Source organism: Mustela nigripes, chromosome 15 (assembly GCF_022355385.1).
Source record: "Mustela nigripes isolate SB6536 chromosome 15, MUSNIG.SB6536, whole genome shotgun sequence".
Lineage (NCBI taxonomy): Eukaryota > Metazoa > Chordata > Mammalia > Carnivora > Mustelidae > Mustela > Mustela nigripes.
Genome location: NC_081571.1, coordinates 24,313,197 through 24,335,879, shown reverse-complemented (window position 1 = coordinate 24,335,879; position 22,683 = coordinate 24,313,197). Strand labels below are relative to the sequence as shown.

The 22,683-nt window shown below is 37.2% G+C and overlaps 2 protein-coding genes across 18 annotated transcripts in view; one reads left to right on the top strand and one right to left on the bottom strand.

The window, feature by feature from the left end:
- The window catches only part of CAB39L (calcium binding protein 39 like), a 123,270-nt gene extending 104,721 nt beyond the window's left edge, over positions 1-18,549 (bottom strand). For 2 of the 13 annotated variants that reach the window (XM_059377924.1, XM_059377920.1), the window contains exons 1-3: positions 18,033-18,116; positions 6,713-6,865; positions 6,022-6,094 (exon numbers count right to left, since the gene is read on the bottom strand). The gene's annotated coding sequence lies outside the window, so the exon portion shown is untranslated. Of the gene's footprint in view, positions 1-6,021; positions 6,098-6,712; positions 6,866-18,032; positions 18,123-18,483 lie in introns of those variants that run through there. The other 11 variants (XM_059377923.1, XM_059377915.1, XM_059377927.1 and 8 more) reach the window with 9 other exon arrangements.
- Positions 18,172-22,683, top strand: part of SETDB2 (SET domain bifurcated histone lysine methyltransferase 2) — a 93,269-nt gene continuing 88,757 nt past the window's right edge. The window contains exons 1-3 of one of the 5 annotated variants that reach the window (XM_059377911.1): positions 18,172-18,331; positions 19,118-19,326; positions 20,811-20,906. The gene's annotated coding sequence lies outside the window, so the exon portion shown is untranslated. Of the gene's footprint in view, positions 18,332-18,623; positions 19,327-20,810; positions 20,907-22,683 lie in introns of those variants that run through there. The other 4 variants (XM_059377910.1, XM_059377909.1, XM_059377914.1 and 1 more) reach the window with 4 other exon arrangements.

Genomic DNA, 22,683 nt, shown 5'->3' with positions numbered 1-22,683 from the left:
TCCATTTCTTTTTGCCTTCCTCATTTTCTTTCATGAGTACTTTATAGTTTTCTGAGTATAGATTCTTAGCCTCTTTGGTTAGGTTTATTCCTAGGTATCTTATAGTTTTGGCTGCAATTGTAAATGGGATTGACTACTTAATTTCCCTTTCTTCTGTCTTGTTGTTGGTGTAGAGAAATGCAACTGATTTCTGTGCATTGATTTTATATCCTGACACTTTACTAAATTCCTGTACAAGTTCTAGCAGTTTTGGAGTGGAGTCTTTTGGGTTTTCCACATATAGTTATCATATCATCTGCAAAAAGTGATAGTTTGACTTCTTCTTTGCTGATTTGGATGCCTTTAATTTCCTTTTGTTGTCTGATTGCTGAGGCTAGGACCTCTAGTACTATGTTGAATAGCAGCGGTGATAATGGACATCCCTGTCGTGTTCCTGACCTTAGCAGAAAAGCTTTCAATTTTTCTCCATTGAGAATGATATTTGCGGTGGGTTTTTCATAGATGGCTTTGATGATATTGAGGTATGTGCCCTCTATCCCTACACTTTGAAGAGCTTTGATCAGGAAGGGATGCTGTACTTTGTGAAATGCTTTTTCAGCATCTATTGAGAGTATCATATGGTTCTTGTTCTTTCTTTTATTAATGTGTTGTATCGCATTGATTGATTTGCGGATGTTGAACCAAACTTGCAGCCCTGGAATAAATCCCACTTGGTCGTGGTGAATAATCCTTTTAATGTATTGTTGAATCCTATTGGCTAGTATTTTGGTGAGAATTTTTGCATCTGTGTTCATCAAGGATATTGGTCTGTAATTCTTTTTTGATGGGACCCTTGTCTGGTTTTGGGATCAAGGTGATGCTGGCCTCATAAAATGAGTTTGGAAGTTTTCCCTCTATTTCTATTTTTTGGAATAGTTTCAGGAGAATAGGAATTAGTTATTCTTTAAATGTTTGGTAGAATTCCCCCGGGAAGCCATCTGGCCCTGGGCTTTTGTTTGTTTAGAGATTTTTTTTTCTTTTTTAAGATTTTATTTATTTATTTGACAGAGCGAGATCACAAGTAGGCATAGAGGCAGGCAGAGAGAGAGAGAGAGAGGAGGAAGCAGGCTCCCTGCTGAGCAGAAAGCCCCATGCGGGACTCGATCCCAGGACCCTGAGATCATGACCTGAGCCGAAGGCAGTGGCTTAACCCACTGAGCCACCCAGGTGCCCACTGTTGTGTATTCTTTATCATTTGTTTCCATGAATTTTTTCAATTCTTCTTTAATTTCCTGGTTGATCTGTTCATTCTTTAGAAGGATGCTGTTTAGTCTCCATGTATTTGGGTTCTTTCCAAATTTCCTCTTGTGACTGAGTTCTAGCTTCAGAGCATTGTGGTCTGAAAATATGCAAGGAATGATCCCAATCATTTGATACTGGTTGAGACCTGATTTATGACCCAGGATGTGATCTATTCTGGAGAATATTCCATGTGCACTAGAGAAGAACGTGTAGTCTGTTGCTTTGGGATGAAATATTCTGAATATATTTGTGATGTCCATCTGCTCCAGGGTGTGATTTAAGGCCTTTAGTTCCTTGTTGATCTTTTGCTTGGATGATCTGTCCATTTCAGTGAGGGGAATGTTAAAGTCCCCTACTATTATTGTATTATTGCTGATGTGTTTCTTTGATTTTGTTATTAATTGGTTTATATAGTGGGCTGCTCCCACGTTAGGGGCATAGATATTTAAAATTGTTAGATCTTCTTGTTGGACAGAGCCTTTGAGTATGATATAGTGTCCTTCCTCATCTCTTATGGTCTTTGGCTTAAAATCTAATTGATCTGATATAAGGACTGCCACCCCAGCTTTCTTCTGATGTCCATAAGCATGGTACATTGTTTTCCACCCCCTCACTTTAAATCTGGAGGTGTCTTCGGGTCTAAAATAAGTTTCTTGTAGGCAGCATATTGATGGGTTTTGGTTTTTTATCCACTCTGATACCCTGTGTCTTTTGATTGGGGCATTTAGCCCATTAACATTCAGGGTAACTATTGAGAGATATGAATTTAGTGCCATTGTATTGCCTTTAAGGTGACTGTTACTGTATATTGTCTCTGTTCCTTTCTGATCTACTACTTTAAGGCTCTCTCTTTGCTTAGAGGACCCCTTTCAATATTTCCTGTAGAGCTGGTTTGGTATTTGCAAATTCTTTCAGTTTTTGTTTGTCCTGGAAGCTTTTTATCTCTCCTTCCATTTTCAATGATAGCCTAGCTGGATATAGTATTCTTGGCTGCATATTTTTCTCATCCAGTGCTCTAAATATATCATGCCAGTTCTTTCTGGCCTGCCAGGTCTCTGTGGATAATTCTGCTGCCAATCTAATATTTTTACCATTGTATGTTACAGACTTCTTTTCCCGGGCTGCTTTCAGGATTTTCTCTTTGTCGCTAAGACTTGTAAATTTTACTATTAGATGACGGGGTGTGGATCTATTCTTGTTGATTTTGAGGGGGGTTCTCTGCACCTCCTTGATTTTGATGCTTGTTCCCTTTGCCATATTAGGGAAATTTTCCCCAATAATTCTCTCCAGTATACCTTCTGCTCCCCTCTCTCTTTCTTCTTCTTCTGGAATCCCAATTATTCTCATGTTGTTTCATCTTATTGTGTCACTTATCTCTCGAATTCCCGCCTCGTGATCCAGTAGCTGTTTGTCCCTCTTTTGCTCAGCTTCTTTATTCTCTGTCATTTGGTATTCTATATCACTAATTCTTTCTTCTGACTCATTTATCCTAGCAGTAAGAGCCTCCATTTTTCATTGCATTCATTAAAAGCTTTTTTGATTTGAACTTGGTTAGATTTTAGTTCTTTTATTTCTCCAGAAAGTGCTTTTATCTCTCCAGAGAGGGTTTCTCTAATATCTTCCGTGCCTTTTTCAAGCCTGGCTAGAACCTTGAGAATTGTCATTCTGAACTCTAGATCTGACATATTACCAATGTCTGTATTGATTAGGTCCCTAGCCTTTGGTACTGCCTCTTGTTCTTTTTTTTTTTTTTTTTTTGTGGTGAGTTTTTCCACCTTGTCATTTTGTCCAGATAAGAGTATATGAAGAAACAAATAAAATACTAAAAGGGAGGCAAAGACCCCAAGAAAATGTGCTTTAACCAAATCAGAAGAGACCCCAAATCATGGTGGGGAGAGAGGGGATAAAAAGAAGTTCAGGAAAAAAAAAATTTTAAAAAGGAAACAAATAAAGAAAATATAAAAAAGAGAAAAATATATATATATTAGATAAACTAGTTAAAAATTAAAAAGATAAAAGTTAAAAAAGTTTAGAAGAAAAAAATAAAATTAAAAAAAAATTAAATTGGGCGCCTGGGTGGCTCAGTGGGTTAAGCCGCTGCCTTCGGCTCAGGTCATGATCTCAGGGTCCTGGGATCGAGTCCCGCATCGGGCTCTCTGCTCAGCAGGGAGCCTGCTTCCTCCTCTCTCTCTCTGCCTGCCTCTCTGCCTACTTGTAATCTCTATCAAATAAATAAATAAAATCTTTAAAAAAAATTAAATTAACAGCAAGACTGAAGAATCATGGGGAGAAAGTCATGAGTTCCGTGCTTTGCTTTCTCCTCCTCTGGAATTCTGCTGCAATCCTTGGTAAGTGAACTTGGTCTTGGCTGGATTTCTTGTTGATCTTCTGGGGGAGGGGCCTGTTGTAGTGATTCTCAATTGTCTTTGCCCCAGGCAGAATTGCACCACCCTTACCAGGGGCCGGGCTAAGCAATCCGCTTTGGTTTACTTTCGGGAGCTTTTGTTCCCTGAACACTGTCCGTAGAGTTCCGGAGGATGGGAATGAAAATGGCGGCGTCCCAATCTCCGGCCTGGATGAGCCGAAACCTCAGGGCCCCACTCCTCAGTGCGCCCTCAGAGAAAAGTGCCCAATCTCTCCCGTCTCCCTGGCCTCTGGCCGTGCTCCGAGCTCACCCAGCCTGCTACCGGTTCAAGGTAACCCCAAGCTGAGAGCTCACTCCTCGGCTCTGTTTCTGTAGTTGGCTTCCCTGGTCTAATATTTGTGAGCCCTGCGACACTCAGACATCCCCGATCCTTCTGTGACCCTGCGGGACCTGGGGCCATGCTGACCCCATGTGGGCTTCACCCCGGTTTAGCCTCTGGAGTGATGTCCCTCAGTGTAGCAGACTTTTACAAGTCCTGATTTTGTGCTCCGTTGCTCCGCCGCTTGCCGGGAGCCGGGCCCTCCCCCTGAGATCTATCTTCCTGTGGCTTTAGATTCACTTCTCCACCAGTCCTACCTTTCAGAAAATGGTTGATTTTCTGTTTCTGGAATTGCTGTTCTCTTCGATCTCCCGTTGGATTTGTAGGCGTTTACAATGTTTAGATAAGCTATCTAGCTGATCTCCTGCTACCTGATGTAGTCTCAGCCTGCTACTTCTCCGCCATCTTGGCTCCCCCTCTATGGAGTCTCTTCTTAACTGTGCCTCATGTGCTGGCTTAACTTAATCTTTAAGTTCTGGTATTACAATTTCATTTCTGATATTCTAATTAGTTCTTATTTTAATGTGCTTTGTCACTTTTAGGTTCTATTACTCTTTATATTTTACTTATTAAACATTATTTATTTTATGTATTGGATATTTCTGATAGCAGAAGTCTCTGTAGATCTGTTTTAGTTGTTTATGGTTTCTGCTGTTTGCTCGTAACATTTTGATTTTATCCCCCTTGGTATAGTCTGTGACTTTTCAAATTTTTTTTTGTACTTTCATTGCTTTTTTTAAAAATTTTTTTAATCAGTATTAAAAAAATATCAATTAGCCAGCATATAGTACATCATAAGTTTCTGATATGGTGTTCAGTGATTCATTAGTTGCATAGAACACCAGTGCTCATCACTACATGTGCCGTCCTTAATACCCACCACACTATTACCCATCCCCCGACCCCCTCCCTTCGCTAAACAGGAAGAAATCAGAGAGGGAAATCAGAAAGGGAGACAAACCATGTTCTGTGATTTAAAAAAGATGAGTAAGAGTCTATTTGTTATAATTTTAATGATGATCCTTTGACAACTGTGTTGGTAACTCCCTCCACAGAGGATTTTTAATCATTTCTGCCAAGTACCAAAAAGTGTTAGAGATCCAGGTCCATTCTAAATTAAAATTCTCCATTTGTGGGGGACTGTGAAAATTGGTATTCAGGGATCAGGAAAATCGTATAAATAAAGGCCTCGAATCCAAGTGAATGTGAGCTGGTAACTAGGAATTAGCAGGAAAGATTTTACTTTATTTTTGTTAAGCTTACTTATTTTTTTTTTTTAGCAATCTATACACCCAATGCAGAGCTTGAACTCACAACCCTGAGATTAAGAGTTGCATGCTCTTCTGACTGAGCCAGCCATATACCCCAGTAAGACAGATTTTAACACCACCCAGAGCTGTCTGCCTCTCCAAGATGATCTCTGATGAGGCTCCCTACCCTTTGGAGAACCCAAAGAATTTTCCCAGTCCCCATCCCTCTCCCTTCACAAGTTTCTATGCCAGCAGAAAGCCAAGTAGACCTCCCCGCAATTTTCCTTTTTTTTTTTTTTTTAAATAGGTTCATCAATTAGGTTTTTAAAATACTGACTCTAAGGGCACCTGGGTGGCTCAGTGGGTTAAGCCTCTGCCTTCGGCTCACATCATGATCTCAGGGTCCTGGGATCAAGCCCTGCATCAGGCTCTCTGCTCAGCAGGGAGCTTCCCCCTCTCTTTCTGCCTGCCTCTCTCCTACTTGTGATCTCACTGTCAAATAAATAAATAAATACATAAATAAACTGAATCTAGTGTTTTAGGTATTTGGTGGAGGGAGGGATTCAAGAACTCTTGTCTTTCATACTGTCAGAAATAGAAGTCTATTTAATATTTCTACAATTGCTTTATGAAATTTAAATCAGGATATTATAATAATTCTGATAATTTTATTTTAGTGTGTTAATGTAATCTATGAGTCTGCCAAGAACATTTATATTCTTGATTGAGTTGTTATATTAGCTTACCTTAGAAGTTGTATGTCATCTGCAAATTTGTTTCAACTTTCTTAGCCTTCACCAAAGTCACTGATCAACACAGCTTCTGACAAAAAGAAAAGCTTCAAAATTAATTTTTAAATTCTTATAATAAATCTAATATATTTTCTTACTGTTATCAGGTACATAGAATTACAAATTAAATTTCCATCATTATCATATATAAATAAGCAAAATTGAAACAGGGAAATCCCTCTACTCCAATTACTTCAAGTGCCAGAACTTTTCGAAAGTAGTGTTGAACTGAATGAAAAGATTTTATCATTGGGGAAACCAGTAGTGGTGTGAAGAAGTGGCTTGGGTGAGGGGAGCCCTAGCATCCCCAAAATCTCCATTAGCCCTCATCTTCCACAGGTGGAAACATAAGATATTTAAAGTTATATCTTAAAGGCCAATTTTTATAAAAAGGCTGTGCAAAGCTTAGAAGAGCTTTTAAGTATCATAAAGGGAAGCTTTGAAAGGTGTTTTTTAGCTTTTCACAGCATCATGAAATCCCATGCCTACCAGATTTTTTTCTTTTCTGCTTTGCCATACTTTCAGTTTGTGTCTTTTACTAAGTCATCAACGGCAACTTTTACAAAATTTGTATCTCCAACATCAATGTAAGGATATTTGTGTACGTGTGTTTACATTTTCCCATCAGAAATAAGAGAAAACTTACACTTCTCTCCTTCAGTGCATTGCTCTTGCATGAAGAAAATATAAAACACTGACTTAGGGTCTGCATAGTTGTGCATTTTCTGAGCAGCAACTACTGCTTTACATAGAACATTTAGCTCCTGATGTTCTTTCTTCTCAATATTTGTTGTATATCCTGCAATAATGTAGTAGAAAAAGCACAGGCTCTGGAATCACATAGATCTGGGTTTAAATCTCAACCTCCCACTCACTAACTGTCTAATCTGAAGCAAATTACTTAACCTCTCTCTCTTAAGAATAAAATATCAGAGTCTCAATGAGTATCTGCAAGAGTCAAATGATACACCTAATGCCTGACTTAGTGCCGTGTAACACGTACTGTTAGGTAGCTGTGCTGTATATTTTTGTACTTCACTTCCACTTTGCTCAATCTGTCAAAGAACTTTCCAGACTGCATTTTCCTAATTTACAGCCTTGATGAACCTCTGTGGTTTTGTTCAACAATTACTGACATTTTGCAACATCTATTTTTCCCAACAATATACATAAAATACTTTAAAAATAGCAACATAACATCATACTGTTGAACACCCTGCTAAGAAAATGCAGTCCCAAATCTAGGTTCTAGAATTACAAAAGTGTTCCTTTTCTTGTGTAGTTATGACACCAAAATGCTATACAGTTATGTAAACTTGTTTCCATTCCTTTTTAGTTTTTCTTTTTGTTCTACTTTTTAAATTTAACTTTTATTTTTTGGAGTTTTTTTAAAAAAGATTTTATTTATTTATTTGATAGAGAGAGATCACAAGTAGGCAGAGAGGCAGACAGAGAGAGAGGGGGAAGAAGGCTCCCCGATAAGCAGAGATCCTGATGCAGGGATCGATCCCAGGATGAGATCATGACGTCGTGAGCCAAAGGCAGAGGCTTAACCCACTGAGACACCCAGGTGCCCCTAACTTCTGAATATGTAAACATACATGATTCAAAGATCAAACTATATAAATAAACCATAAGAAAAATCTCTTCCATTGTCAGCACCTTTCCCATTCCCTCCTTCTACCTATAGATTACTATATATATTATTCCATGCTTTGGTTTTTTTCCCAGTTCACAATATATTCTGCAGATCATTCAGTGTTGTTGGTGCATGCAGATTTTCCACATTTTCTTTCATGATTTCTGGGGGCAAGAGTGACTTGGAAGAGGAATGGAGATTATTCCATTGCTGGATGTAGTTTAGTTGCCTAGTCCCCTATTAATGAGCATTTAGGTCGTTGTCAGTCTTGTGCTAATGTAAGTATTGCTGCTATGAGTAACTTTTTAGAAATGCCAGTTTATATTTTATGTCAATGTGTCTTTAGAACAGCCTCCTAGAAGTCAGGTGCCTGGTTCAAAACGTTAATGCATATCTAATATTTTTGGATACTACCAAATTCTGTCTCAAGCTTTGGGCTTTTGTATCCCTACCAGCAATTCATCAAGATGCCTCTTTCCCCCATAGTCCACAGAGCACTATTAACGTAATTTTGGATTTTGGTGAGAAAGGCTTGAGTGCAGCTGTAATTTTTAATATAGCTTTAATTTGTATTTCTCTTTGTATGACTTAAGTTAAACATCTTTCGTGTCTATCATCTGCATTTCTTTTTCTGTGAATTCTCATATCATTGGCCCATTTTCTGCTGGGTTGCTGGACATTTGCTTTGACTTCTAGGGTAGTTTCGTTAAGGAGGTGTGATAGAAGTTCAAATATTTCTTCCTACCTTGTCATTTGTCTTTTTGCTTTGCTCATAGCACTTTTCATTATGTAAATTTTTTTAGTATATTGGAATTTATCATGGTTTTATTTTTTTCTGGGATGGAGTCAAAGTGCTAAAATCCTTGACTTACAGTTTCACAGACTTTAAATATGGTGTTCCATGGTTGTTCTGTTTTGTATGTTGCTGTTGAGAAATTTATTACTAATGTCTTCTGCCTGGAAGCCCAAAGGAATTTTCCATTATCTTCAATGTCCAATAGTTTTACTAAGATATGACTTGGATTGGACCATCCTAGAATAGTTTTTACATTACACAAAGAGACTTTACGAAGTGTAGATTTGAGTCTTCTGTTACTTTCAGAATGTTTTCATAGATTGAAGTTTAAATATTAGCTCTGCTATTGTTTTTCTCTTCTTAGGAACTCTTTTACATATTGTCTGTATCATTGAATTTTTCTCTTTTTACCTTTCTTTAATTTCCATTCTCTTGGCCATCTTTAAGTCTTTCCTCAATATCTCTTACATTTAGTAAATCTATTCTCTCTTGGGTATCTTGGATGTTAGCTTCATTTTGAAAGACGATTTTTTTTCTCATTTACTTCCTGAGTTCAGTAAATCTACTTCTCATATCTTCCTTTTGTTGTCCATTTATTTTGGAGTTCTGAATTTGTATTTGAGAACTTATTTCTGCAAATGCTTGTTCAAGGATATTTAATTCAGGTAGGAGTATTATGCTGTGGTTTTCTTTAGCTCTGTAGTTTAATTTTAATTCTTATTTTACGTTTTCTACTTACAGTAATTTTTTTTTTAAGATTCTGTTTGTTCATTTGTGAGATAGAACAAGCATTGGGGAAGGGCAGAGGGTGAGGGAGAGAGAGAGAGAAAGAAAGAAGCTGATTCCCTGCTGATCAGGAGGACACAGGGCTTGATCCCAGGACCAGGAAATCACAACCTGAGTTGAAGGCAGACCCTAAACTGACTGAGCCACTCAGGTGCCCCTACTTATATTAATTTTACATGAATGAATGTTGTATACCAGAATTTACTCATTTTAAAGTGTTTTAATTTTCCTAAACCAGATAACAATAGCATATAGACAGAAGTGAGGGAGTTGGAGAAATTACTGGATTTTTTTGTTCAACAGCTCCTTCTATTGGTTTAATACAATGCAGTTTTTTAAATCAATGATTTCTTTTGGGGTGAGAGTGGTTGATGTATCTTTTATTCTTTTTCAGCAAGATCACTGATTTCTACCATCTTTTCTTCCTCTTACCACCAAGCCTCCAGGTAAATGGTGTCCCTTCAAAAAGTCATCCTCTTATCTCAAAAGCAATATCCCTTCTCAGACTGCTGTTTGGTCCCATGCAATTTCAAGTGCCTTCTACCTAATATGTCTCAAACATCTTAGTATCTTCCTCCTTAGGATGGGGCTTTCACTTTCTGGAGTTACTTTATTTGCATTCTACTGACTCTATGTCCCGCTCCCCTCTCCTGTTTTAAGTCTCAACCTTACTTGCCACTTTAGCATGGGTTTCAGAGCTCACTCTATGCATTTCAGTGTTTACTTCTCTCATACCCATAATTTGCAATTATATTAGTTAGGCAAGGATGGTGGTGGTTTAATTTACTCTCTTTATGGATCTGTATGGTTTTTTCAAAGACTGTATGGTAAGATCTGCATTTAGACAGTTACCATAGTCCTATGGACACCTGAAGTCAGGTTTTTTAGTTATTTGTTATTTGAAAAATTATTTTCTAGCTTTACTGCATGGGATCAAAAATTTGACTTTTTATTTTTTGGAACTAAATTGTTCTTTATGGTCTAATATAGAACAGATTTTTTTTTTTTAAAGATTATATTTGTTTATTTGAGAGAGAGAGAGATCACAAGCAGACAGAGATGCAGGCAGAGAAAGGGAGAAGCAGGCTCCCTGCTGAGCAGAGAGCCCGATGTGGGGCTTTATCCCAGGACCCTGAGATCATGACCTGAGCTGAAGGCGGAGGCTTTAACCCACTGAGGCACCCGAGTGCCTCTAGAACAGATTATTTATCTATCTATTTATTTATTTATTTTTAAAGATTTTATTTATTTATTTATTTGACAGAAAGATCACAAGTAGGCAGAGAGGCAGGCTGTGAGAGGGAGGGTAGAAAGCTCCCTGCTGAGCAGAAAGCCTATTACGGGGCTCAAACCCAGGACCCTGAGATCATGACCTGAGCCAAAGGCAGAGGCTTAACCCATGGAGCCACCCAGGCACCCCTAGAACAGATTTTTTAAACTGTCCCCTGTGCAATTAGAAAGATGTATTCTCTATTACTGGACTCAAACTTTGATATAAATCTGGATCTACCTTACAATATACTTAATGGTACTTATTTTGAGAGAGGTATGTTAAAGTCCTCCGTTAGCCAGTTTCTATTTCTCCTCACATCCCTTGTAGTTTTTACTTCATGAAAGCTGTTAAGGTGTTGTTTAGTAAATAGACATTCTGAAAAAATCCGCATTCTGAATACAGCTCTTTGTTTATAAAATATCCTTTATTTTAATGCTTCTTGAACTAAATGCTGCCTTGTCTGATATAGAAATGATAAACCTGTTTTAAAATTTGCATTTATCTGATATATTTTAATTTCCCTTATTTTAAATTGTTCATTCTTTAATTCCTTTTATTATTAATTTTTATAGCTCTACCTTTTGTATACAGCAACTGAAAATCTTTTTCTTTAAGTTGAGCCCATATATTTACTAATACATCTGATATTTAGGGTGTTATTGGTAACTTTTCATGTTTTACACATTTTGTGTACTTTACACACAAACACATACAGAAACTGTATGGTCTGTTTGCTCTTTTTAAAGAACATATTTTAGTATTTAGGAAACTTTTGTGTATTTTATTCTTGGGGTTAAGTCTGTAGTAATATCTTTATATTATACTCATCATCCTCATCCCTTTTTTAAAGATACTATTAGTTCCCTGCTATTAGCAGTAACAAAATTATCAATTTCTTCTACCTTTCCTTCTCCCCCACCATCTATAGTTTTGATTACTGTATTATTTTTATCAGTGTTTTATACATCTAAGCAGGTATATATACTTATGTTTAAGTATATATAAGAATAAATAAGTTATATACATATAAGTTTATATATATAACATATATAAGTTTATATATATAAGAATATATATATAAATATATATATAAACATATATGTAAGTTTATACATATATTCTTATATATATATGTATATACTTCCTCTAGAAGTATATATATATATATATAAGTATATATATAAGTATATATATACATATATATAAGTATATACATATATATATGTATATACTTCCTCTAGAAGTATATACATATATATATTTTTCTCGCACCTAATTCCAATAGGCAATTATTTTAAAATTATTTAAAAACTATTTTATTTACTCTCCCCTTTCTCTCCCATTTTTTGGTAGGTTACATTATTTCTACATTGTCAGACTATTCACATTATCAGTCTATCACCATAATTCCCTTCTTTTAAAGCCTTCGCCCTACATAAAATATAGTCAATGCTTACCACCTGACTTGATGCTGAAGTTTCTCCAATCACTGCTTGGTTGTCTGAAATTTGTTCTCTAGAATATTCTTAGGAAGGATTCATAGGAACAACATTGTTTCATGTTTTTAAATGTTTGCTGATGTCCTGACATCTTGAAAAATAGTTTTGTGAGACATGAAATATTTATTTCCTTGGATATTTTAAAAAAATGTTTTGCTCTTATCTGCCATAAAATGTTGCTGCTAAAACCAATTTTTAAATCCAATTTTATTTTTCTTTCCAAGTGGACATTGTTTCCATGGAAGCAAGAAAAAAAATTTTTTTTCCCCGTATTTTTAAAATCTAACAATTCTACAAGAATACATCTTAAGTGTTAGCTGTTCTGGGTTGAATTCCCCAGATTCACAGTATGCCTTTCAATATACATAAACATTATTAGTGTTAAGTGCTCTTCAATTCTAATAGTTCTTTGTGCCATTACTGCAGTTTATATTTTTTTTATTGTGGTTAAAAAAAAAAAAAACCATAAAATCTGCCATTTTAACCATTTTAAATTCAAGTATACAACCAAACGGCATAAAGTACATGCAAATGTTATGTAACCAGCACCATCGTGCTTTGGTTTACATTTGGGCAATTCCTTATAAATACATTTTAGCTCTCTTTGCCTATCTTGTCACTTTCTCTTTACTCCTTTAAAATGTTTGATTTTTTTCAATTTTCTCCTTTCTATTCTGTTTCACTTACTGCTTTCTGAGATGTATGGTCACTCTTGTTTTCTTTCTCACTTCATCATTATTTTAAAATATTTTTCAGAGGCCCAGGGTCCTGGGATTGAGCCCCACATCTCTGCTCAGTGGGGAGCCTGCTCCCCCACCCCCACCTGCCTCTCTGCCTACTTGTGATCTCTTGTCTGTCAAATAAATACATAAAATCTTTTTAAAAAATAAAAATAAAAATATTTTATTCTCCTCCTTCTTGAATTGTCAGCTCTCACTTCAATCCCCATACAACCTAGTCATCTCATTTCTGAGCTCCTTTTATTTCTGATTTGTGTGGTTCTTTCAAGGGTGTCATCTTTTCCTTAATTTCTCTTCACTTATTTTTAAATATTTAGATTACCATTTTCATCAGCTTTATGGTAATATTTTTTCTGGTGTGTTTTCACTATATAATATAATTTATGGCTCATTTTTATTTTATTTTTTCCTTACAACAACTTAGTATGTAGTTCTAACATAGGTCATTTTCTATCCTACCAGGAAGAGATTTGTTTTGTTTTACATTGCATGGATCCCAGTTATTTTTATTTTTTAAGATTTTATTTATTATATGACAGACAGAGATCACAAGTAGGCAGAGAGGCAGGCAGAGAGAGAGAGATGGGGAAGCAGGCTCCGTGATGAGCAGAAAGCCTGATGCGGGACTCGATCCTAGCACCCTGGGATCATGACCTGAGCCGAAGGCAGAGGCTTTAACCCACTGAGCCACCCAGGCGCCCCGGATCCCAGTTTTTAAATACCTATTCCCCAATTAAGAGACAGCTGGGTTGTTTCCAGGTTTTGGTGATTACAAATACAGATGCTATAAATATCTGCAGAGAAGTGATTTTAGGTTTCATTTCACTTTTCATGAGAAAATCATGTAATAGTCTTTGGGGATATGCAAATTAAAACCATAATGAAATGCCATTACATATCCCATATAATGGCAAAAACTAAACCAAACAAATACAATTACTGGTGCCAATTGCTGGCAAGGAAGAGAAGCTAATGGAGCTCTCTTTGCGTAAATGTCAACAGAGGAGTGGGATTACTAAATCACATATAAAAGGTATGCTTAATTTTATAAAAAAAACTGTGAAACTGTTTCCAAATGGCTGTGGTATTTGCATTCCCATCAGCAAGATTTGAATCCTGTTGCTTCGCATCCTGGCCAGTCCTTGCTATTTTTTTCTTCTTTCCTCCCTTCCTTTTTTCCTTGGAGGATGAGGGGGCATTCTAAGAGGTTGCATAATAGTATCTCATTTCATTTCCTCAATTGCTATTCTATACTTTTTCTCACTTAACACAAAATGGTGACCTTTTTCCATTGTCATTAAATAGCCTCTATTCACTAAACAGCTTTTGGAAATATTCCTTTTTAACAGGCTGAAATATATCTATCACGATGGATGTATAATAATTTATAAAAACCATTCTTCTACAATTGGTTATTTTTTTTAATCTCCAATTACTTCCAAGTAAAAAATCATACTGTGATCATAAAGGTTTGACTCCATCTCCATTGCCATAGAAGTTTCCTTACGAAGGGTCAGAGATTATGCACAGTTTTGTCTTGATGCATTCTGACAAACTGCTTATTTAAATGTTTATTTTTTTAACTACATGTTAAATATTTTCCATGTAAATCATTTGTGTTTGTTCTTTTGTGATCATGAGCTCATGTCCTTTGCTCATATTCTGTCAGGGTACTGACGTTCTTATTTTTTTTTTTTTTTTAAGAGATGAATACACTCTCCAAAGGTATAGATACTGCTTTACATGTAAAGCAAGCTAGGCCCACCACTGGCCTCCCCATCCTATTCTTTATCCTATTTGTAATATGAAATATATTTCAAATGAGCAAACATATGTCCAATACCAACTGCATGCAAACTTGTTCATGACTCAGGAAGGAGTCTTGCCTCCATGGAATTATTTTATTTGCCACAGCCAGCGAGAAACAAAGTAATATAAGATATGCTTAAATGAAGAATCTGAGTATATGGCAAGAAGAGGTTGTGATTAAATTAAACCTATCTATACTCCGAAGAGAAGGTAAGCTAGGCATTAATTACTTTCAAAGATAACTGTGGGCAGTGGGAACCATTAGAAAGAGAAAAGGAAAGTACAAAGAGTCCCTAGATCTGCAAATGATGTAAGCCACAATAGAAGCATTTGAGGGTCACAAGCTACACACCCTACTCCTCCAAAATCTAACTGTAGGAACCTAACAGAGTCATCAAAAGTTCACAATAATATCATAGAAATGAAATTGTTACTTAATTTTGGGGGATAATATAATTAAAAAAAAATTAAGGTAGAGAATAAGATCCTACTCCTACCACCCCTTGCCAAGATTCTGTGCTTCCTACCTTGATGCGTTTTAGCCTTTAACTTAAGCACAAGGCATAAAATGGCAGGAAGTGAAGCAGCCATCTTGGTCCACAACATGAAGCTGCATGATGAGGTAGCAGAGTAACAAATTAGGAGCTTGGGGGGCCTCTGACAACTTTTTGCAGCAAAGCTACGTGATCAGCTCAAATTTTTACTTAGTTTAGACATTTTTTATTTTATTAAAAAATTGGCGGGGGGCATGGAGCACCTGGTTGGCACAGTCGGTTAAGAGTCCAACTCTTGGTTTCAGCTTGGGTCATGATCTTGGGGTCTTGAGATCAAGCCCTGCATCTGGCTCCACACTCTGCATGGATTCTGCTTCGGATTTTTTCTTATTCTCCCTCTGACCCTCCCGCTTGTGTTCTCTCGCTCTAAAAATAAATAAATCTAAAAAAAGATTGGGGGGGGCACAATTATTTTTTAGTTTGTCACAGTAGCCAAACCTGTACCTTAACTAGTACAAATTCCAAGTTGAGAAGTAGGGGATTTGTCAATAATACATAAAATATTAAGAAAAGGGGGCCTAAATTAGGCAGCAGCAATGACTGTAGAAAAATGAGAAGCAAAGCCATTTTGGAGGTTGAAGCTACAGATTATACAGTTAGGTCACAGGGAGAGGTAAGAATTTGAAGTTTTAAATCAGAGCCATTCAGAAGATACCTATACCATCAATCATGATAGGAACCTTAGAGTTGCATACAAATTGAGTAGATCTAACTGCCCCAAAGGCTGTGAGAAATGAGTGTTAAGTGCTTAAAAGAGCATAACTTGACATAGAATCAGGACTTATTTGCACAAAAATTATAGTTTAAGTGGCAAGAGCAAATGAGCTATTACAAAGGGAGAAGTCATCATAAGGGGAAAATTGTAGTGTTTCAATTCTGTCATTTAAAAACAGGTACATATATAATACTTCAAACATTTTCTCTTTAAGGGAAATAATCTGAATGTCCCACGTGTTTATCTCACAAGCATTTTCTGTAGATAAGAGACATTCTCATGACTCAGGCAATCAATTTCATCGATTAACGAAACACCACAAACTGCAATGGTAATTTTCACCTCCATGGTTTTAAATCATTTATTTTTAGTTGCATTATTTAATTTATCCCCTAAAATCTTCACTAATAAAATCATTTATATCTTTAAAATATCAAATACAAGAACTGCAAACAGGTTGAGAGCATTTTTATTGATTTTTTTTATGAAAGTAAGTAATTTTAATCTATATTCAGCCACAAAAATTCATTTCAAAGGTGTTATCAAATGTTTTCTAATTAAACAGCATGCATCAATTGATAATGGGGAAAAAAATCTAAACTTGTATACATTATGAGACTGCAATGAAAAATAATCCTTACCACACAATATAAGTTAAATCATTTTTACTTAAAGTCATTTAACACTGTTCATACGAAAGTATTATTTTAAGAAACCTCTAAGGATCCTCAGCTTATATATTATAAAATTCAGAGATTTGTATTCTTCAAAGAAAAATATCATACTTACCTAACTTATTATTTAAAAATTACTTACTTAAAATTACAGAACATATTTATGCAATATAAACTTAAAGTTGGCAGTATTTTGACTTTAAGCAGTGTTAAAAATAAACTAGAAAAACAATACATCTTTTTCTTCAGAAGAGAGCTAAGGAAGGCACTGACAAGTTTGATACTCATTTATAGAAACTTTCAAGAAAAAATGGCAAACAGAGCATTATTACTTTAGGGCTCACCTTCATTATCTAAATTTCAGTGTATTACGATTTCATAAAAAGACCTCACAAAAAAGGATTATGAACTTAGCCATAATAGTATTTGTATGTATAAATTGGAAGCAATAAATTTAGTTCAAGAAAATTAAAGTCAAGTTTTCTAGAAAGCAGGTTAAATTCGTTTTCAGTTGGGCAAAAAAGAAACGTATATCCACACTTTCTAATTATCATATTGTTTTATTTATTCATTCAACAATTATACTTCTGAACACATGCCAGGCATTATTACATGAGAATGCTATGCAGAAGTTTCAGCGAACATTTACTGAGCTGCTCTTATAGCCACTGATCCCTTACTTTATGATAGCCACATGCACCTTACCATCCACTAAATTACTAACACTTGAACTCTTGCAACTTAGGCCTTACAAAACTCGTGATTTAAGAAGCAAATTTTTAAAAGAAAATTAAATTTTAATCATTCAATTACTGCTGTTTTTGATATTCCTGCCACAAAACACACGGTACTCTTGACGAGGCTGAGCCACCATTGGGTAACCAACTGAAAACTTAAGTATTTTTGTTTTCGTCTAATGCGTGTCAAAACAGCTAACCACAAAATACTAGTTTTTTTTATCAGCTAGGTTTCCATATCCTGTCATTTTTCCTTCCAAATGAAAGAATGTGTGCAGTCTACTTCGATTCAAAACAAAAACCGAAATGGAGGAAAAGGAAGTGATTCCTTTCTTCCTCCTACCTCAAAAAGAGCTCAGAAAATACCTTCCCTTACACACGCCTCCCCTGACGAAGCAACAGAGCAAGTCAAGGCAGACCTAGAAAATTCCGAAATTGAAGGAGCAGGAGGCTGGCTGAGGACAAAGCAAAGGAAATCTTCCAACAGATCCTAACCAGAGAAACAAACATTTGCCAAAAGTCTTCCTTCACTTACAGTTTCTAAAAAGACCACCAATTAGTAGATTTTTAAAAAACCACTGCAGGAATGCTCGCTGCATATTAATAAACCTGCCCAAACGCAGAACCAGAGGCCCACAATTATCAAAGGATGACCTTAGTCAGAGGGTTAACTGTCGAGAAGAGCCAACACTTGAGCAGTCACTCCCTCGCAAACGACAGAACATGAAGACGTCTCTTTCTAACCTGAGGATAGTGGTGAGGCATCGCCCTCTCTCCCCTTCCATTAATGACCAGCCTTGTTCCTTTCTGAATGATGCAGTCCATCAGACAACCTCTTTAGGAGGGGTGATGGTCAATCTTCCGACACAAAGATTATGGGAGTAACTCTCTGGAACCAAAGGAATCAGCGTTAAGGCATCAGAGCCCCCAACAAGCCCTCCACAATGACCAACTAACCAAAGCCTGGGATCCCCACCACCACCATTCATCATCACTCTCTCGAGACAGGGCTGATTCACACCAAGAAGACCTCTCCCTTTCAGGTAAGTGAGAAGGCACCAGGTGTCTGCCCTCAGATCCCCCTTCTCCTCCACTGCTCTCTCAGGACCCCTCCACACCTGGAGCCACTAAGTAAGCTTTCAACCGCCGAGAAGCCCAGTCCTAGCCACACACAAGATGGCAGCGGAACACCTACCAGAGGAAACAGCTGCGCCACCACTCCTGCAATGCCGGCTTCTCGACTGCGAGTATCCCCATTGGCCCCGCCAGAGAGCGCGAGACAAGCCGAGAGCTCTGGCAGCCAATCGGAAGGCGGCGCAATTGGGCGCCGCCGCGCTGCCGGGGATACGCGCGCAGAGCCTCTTGAGGCGTGGACCCAGTCGGGTGTCCAACCAATGGGCTCTTGGCCAAGTAGTGGGAGCTCTGGGTGTCCGGCTCCTCCCATTTAGGATTAGCGTTAGGTAGGCCTGGGCGTTGGGGATTGGGCGGCCCTCCTTCCCCGCCTGAGGCGAGGCGGGACAGTTGTTGCTGAGGTGAGGTCTGGTAAATGGTGAAGTACTTCCTGGCCTGGGGGGCATCTGGGACCTTGGGGTCTCGGTGGCGTGGAGTCGGAAAGGAACCCGACCCGCGGGGAAACCCAGCCTTACCAACGGAACGGGCCTGGCGCAGCCCTCAGGTGTGGCGGGCGGCGTGGAAAAAGCAGTGGTTAGTGGAGCGGAGGCACGGCCTTGGGTGGCCCCCTGACAGCTCCTTCGGTCCTGGAGCTGGGGCCGCGGCGGAGCCCTCGGCTGCGTGGACCCCAGCCCTTGCAACCTCCCTTTTCCTTTTAGCCACCTGCAGTCCCAGGCTGTAGCAGGGACCGTGGGCGTTCTGAGTTCTCAACCCCCGTTTCATTTTCTGTCTCCGGGTGCATACCTTAATGTGAGGTGATTCCTAAGCAGCTGGGAACCTGAGGCTGTAAAAGGGGCTGCAGGAAATGGACTGCAGTGTAAAATCCAGAAGCAGAACTGGAAGGTTTAACCACTGACCCATTTCACAGGTAAGACTTGACACGAGTCCTCGATAAGTAGAATCATTTGTCCAAGATCACGGAATTGAGATTACATCCGAAAGGCACCTGACTCTGATTAACCACAACCCCATAAGTAATTAGAATAAGGAACAGTGTGTAATGAACTGAGCATTTCAACATGTGGAAACCTGCAATGAGTTCTGCATGAGGGAAACAGAAAGGGAACTTCGAAAAGGTTGAGTGGAATAACCAAAAAACGGACTCTGAAATCATCCTGCCTGGTTCCTTATTTTTTGTCACTGCCACTTACAGTGTGACACGCCTTAGCTTCCTCTTTAGAAAAAACAGACATGCTAATTTTCTCATGATCGTTATGCAGTTCAGTAAGAGTAAGTGAAGTACTTAGAAGTGTGCCTGACACATGGTTTCTACTCAATAAATGTGCATTACTCTCATCGTAGTTAGAACCTGAGAAATAGAGAAGAAATGTTCAGTTTCATAAAAAGCCTGTTCTTTAAAACAAAGCAACCAGAAATTGAGGTGAAACAAACCTTCCGCTTTTCTCCAAAATGAAAAAGTGAGAAGGGGGAAAATATGACCAAATTAAAAAACCCCTGTTTCACTCCAAAATACTAAACCAGGTGTCTCTGGATGATGAGATTTTGAGTGATTTAGCCCCTCTTCTTTTTGCTTTACTATATTTTGCAAATTTTCTTTAGTACACGTTTTACTGTTCAGTTATTTTTAAAATTTCAGAAGATATGAACAACATTGGTGAGATTTTTCTTCAAAAAGCTATTAGTAGGGGCGCCTGGGTGGTTCAGTGGGTTAAAGCCGCTGCCTTCGGCTCAGGTCATGATCCCAGAGTCCTGGGATTGAGCTCTCTGCTCGGTGGGGAGCCTGCTTCCCCCTCTCTCTCTCTCTGCCTGCCTCTCTGCTTACTTGTGATCTCTCTGTCAAATAAATAAAATAAAATAAAAGCTATTAGTATGCATGTGTGCTGTAGGTGAAATAGGTAGAAATTGGTAGAACCATTCTAGAAAGGAGTTTGGCAGTCTGTTTCAAAAGCCTTTAAAATGGACAATCCTTTTTTGAAAATTATATACTTAAATTTTAAATTAAGTGCACTATTACATTCTTTTTACAAAATTAGATCCTTACAGGTAGCACAGTCCACAACCCCTGAATTACCCCTTGCTTCCCCAGCCCCCTGTTAAGGAGTTTGGTGCAAAACCTTTAAGTCTTTTTTTATGCTTCTGTATTCTCAATGGGTTCCTATATGCATTTGTAACTTTAAAAAATGTTGATACTATCATACTATATCATGTTCTAACTTTATTCATTTGATAGTGTTTTGAAGTGTATACCTGTTATAGCTTATTATGTATTTATGGCTCATTTTTTTATACCTGCTGGATAGTGTTCCAGTATATAGCTGAATTGTTAATGTAAAATATTTATTTTTGTCTCTTTTATTGGTTTTTATATTTAAATTCTATTTTGTTTGATAGGTACTATATAGCACATTTTATTTGCCATTCTCTTTTTGATGGACATTCGTTGTTCCCAGTTTTTCAACTTATAGACAATGCTGCAGGTAAATTCTGGTATGTATTTTCTTGTGCACGTGTTTTTCTCAAGGATATATATATATGCCTAAAAATGGGATTGCTTGGTTTTAAGTTACGAACACTATTTTTTTTTTTTTTAAGATTTACTCATTTCTCTTAAGATAGAGAGAGCACTAGTGGGAGAGGGAGAAAGAGACTCTCAAGTGGACACCCTGTTGAGCAGGGAGCCTGATAAGGGGCTTGAACTCACAACCCTAAGATCATGACCTGAGCTGAAATCAAGAGTCAGTTTCCTTAACTAACTGACTGAGCCACCCAGGTGCCCCAAAGTTACGAACATTTGTAATTTTAATTGGTCTTGCCGAATTTGCCTCCAAAATACTACACTAATTTAAACATTCCCAAAATAATTTTGAGACTTCCAGTTTTCCTACACTGTAGACCAACACAAGATATTGGCTGCTTTTTGTCCATCTGATAGATCAAATCATTTGTCATTTTTAAAAAAATTTTTCATTCTCTGATTACTAGTAGGGATGCAGTATCTAGTCATATGTTTATTAATTTATAATTTATGTAAATTTCTATAATTTCTTTTAAAAATTACCGATTTTTCTGTTGGATCATCTTTTTCTTAATGGTTTAAAGTTTTATGTACACTGGATACTGCATGTCCTGTATAATTTTTAAAAATTTTTTCAGTGTCAGGGTGCCTGGGTAGCTCAGTCAGTTAAGCATATGACTCTTGATTTCAGCTCAGGTCATGATCTCAGGGTCATGAGATTGAGCCCCACTTCTGACTCTGCACCGAGTGATGAACCTGCTGCACCATCCCACTAACCCAAAGTTCACAGGCTCTATTTCTCTTAGCTCTTTGCTTGGCTTTTAACTTTATCATGTTTTTGTTTATTCTACAGATAGATACTGCTTTTTTTTTTTTTAAGTCTTTAGGTGTTTCTTTTATTTTACTGCATTTCTCTTAAGACTTCCAGTATAATACTGAATAAGAGCAGTGGTGGCAAGTGTCCTCATCTCTGTGCCTGACTTTAATGAAAATGCGTCTGATGTGTTATTATATATGAGTTTTAGTAGAGAGTTTATTAGGTTAAAGAGGTGATCTTTTCTTCCTAGTTTGTTAAGGTTCTCTCATCTCCCAGCCTCCAGAATAGTTGCTGACTTTTATTGAATTGTTTTATTTACTGCATCTGAAATTACGGTTTTCCATTTATATGTTAATGTAGGAATTTACATTGATTAACTTTCCAATATTAAATTTTGGGGATATTCCCAGGATAAATTGTGTTTTAGTAATATACTTTTACTCTACAGCATATTTTACTTAGTATTTTTGTACAGAAGTGCCTTTGGCCTTGAGTTTCTTCTCTTACATGTCATGGTTATACTAATCTAAAAAAAATATTGAGTGGCTCCCATTATTTTTCCTGACCTGGAACAGTTCATGTATGATAGAATTTATCTGTTCCTTGAAAGTTTTGTAGAATTCATCTATAAAACTGTTATAATAGGAGTGAGGTGGGGATATGTGGCATGTAGCTTTCCTAAGATCTTGTTTAAACTTTTTTTTTATACTTTTGCCTCTAATTGGGATTTCTACTTCTTGAGCCTATTTGATATTAAGTCAGAAATTTCAATTAGATATTCATGTGAATTGTTCTATTATTGTAAAATATTTCTCTCTTTTATTGGTTTTCATATTAAATTCTATTTGATATGAACATTTCTTATATTTGCTGGTATGTCATTTTCCACATACTGTTATTTCAACCTTTTGTTGACATTTTGTGTGATTTAA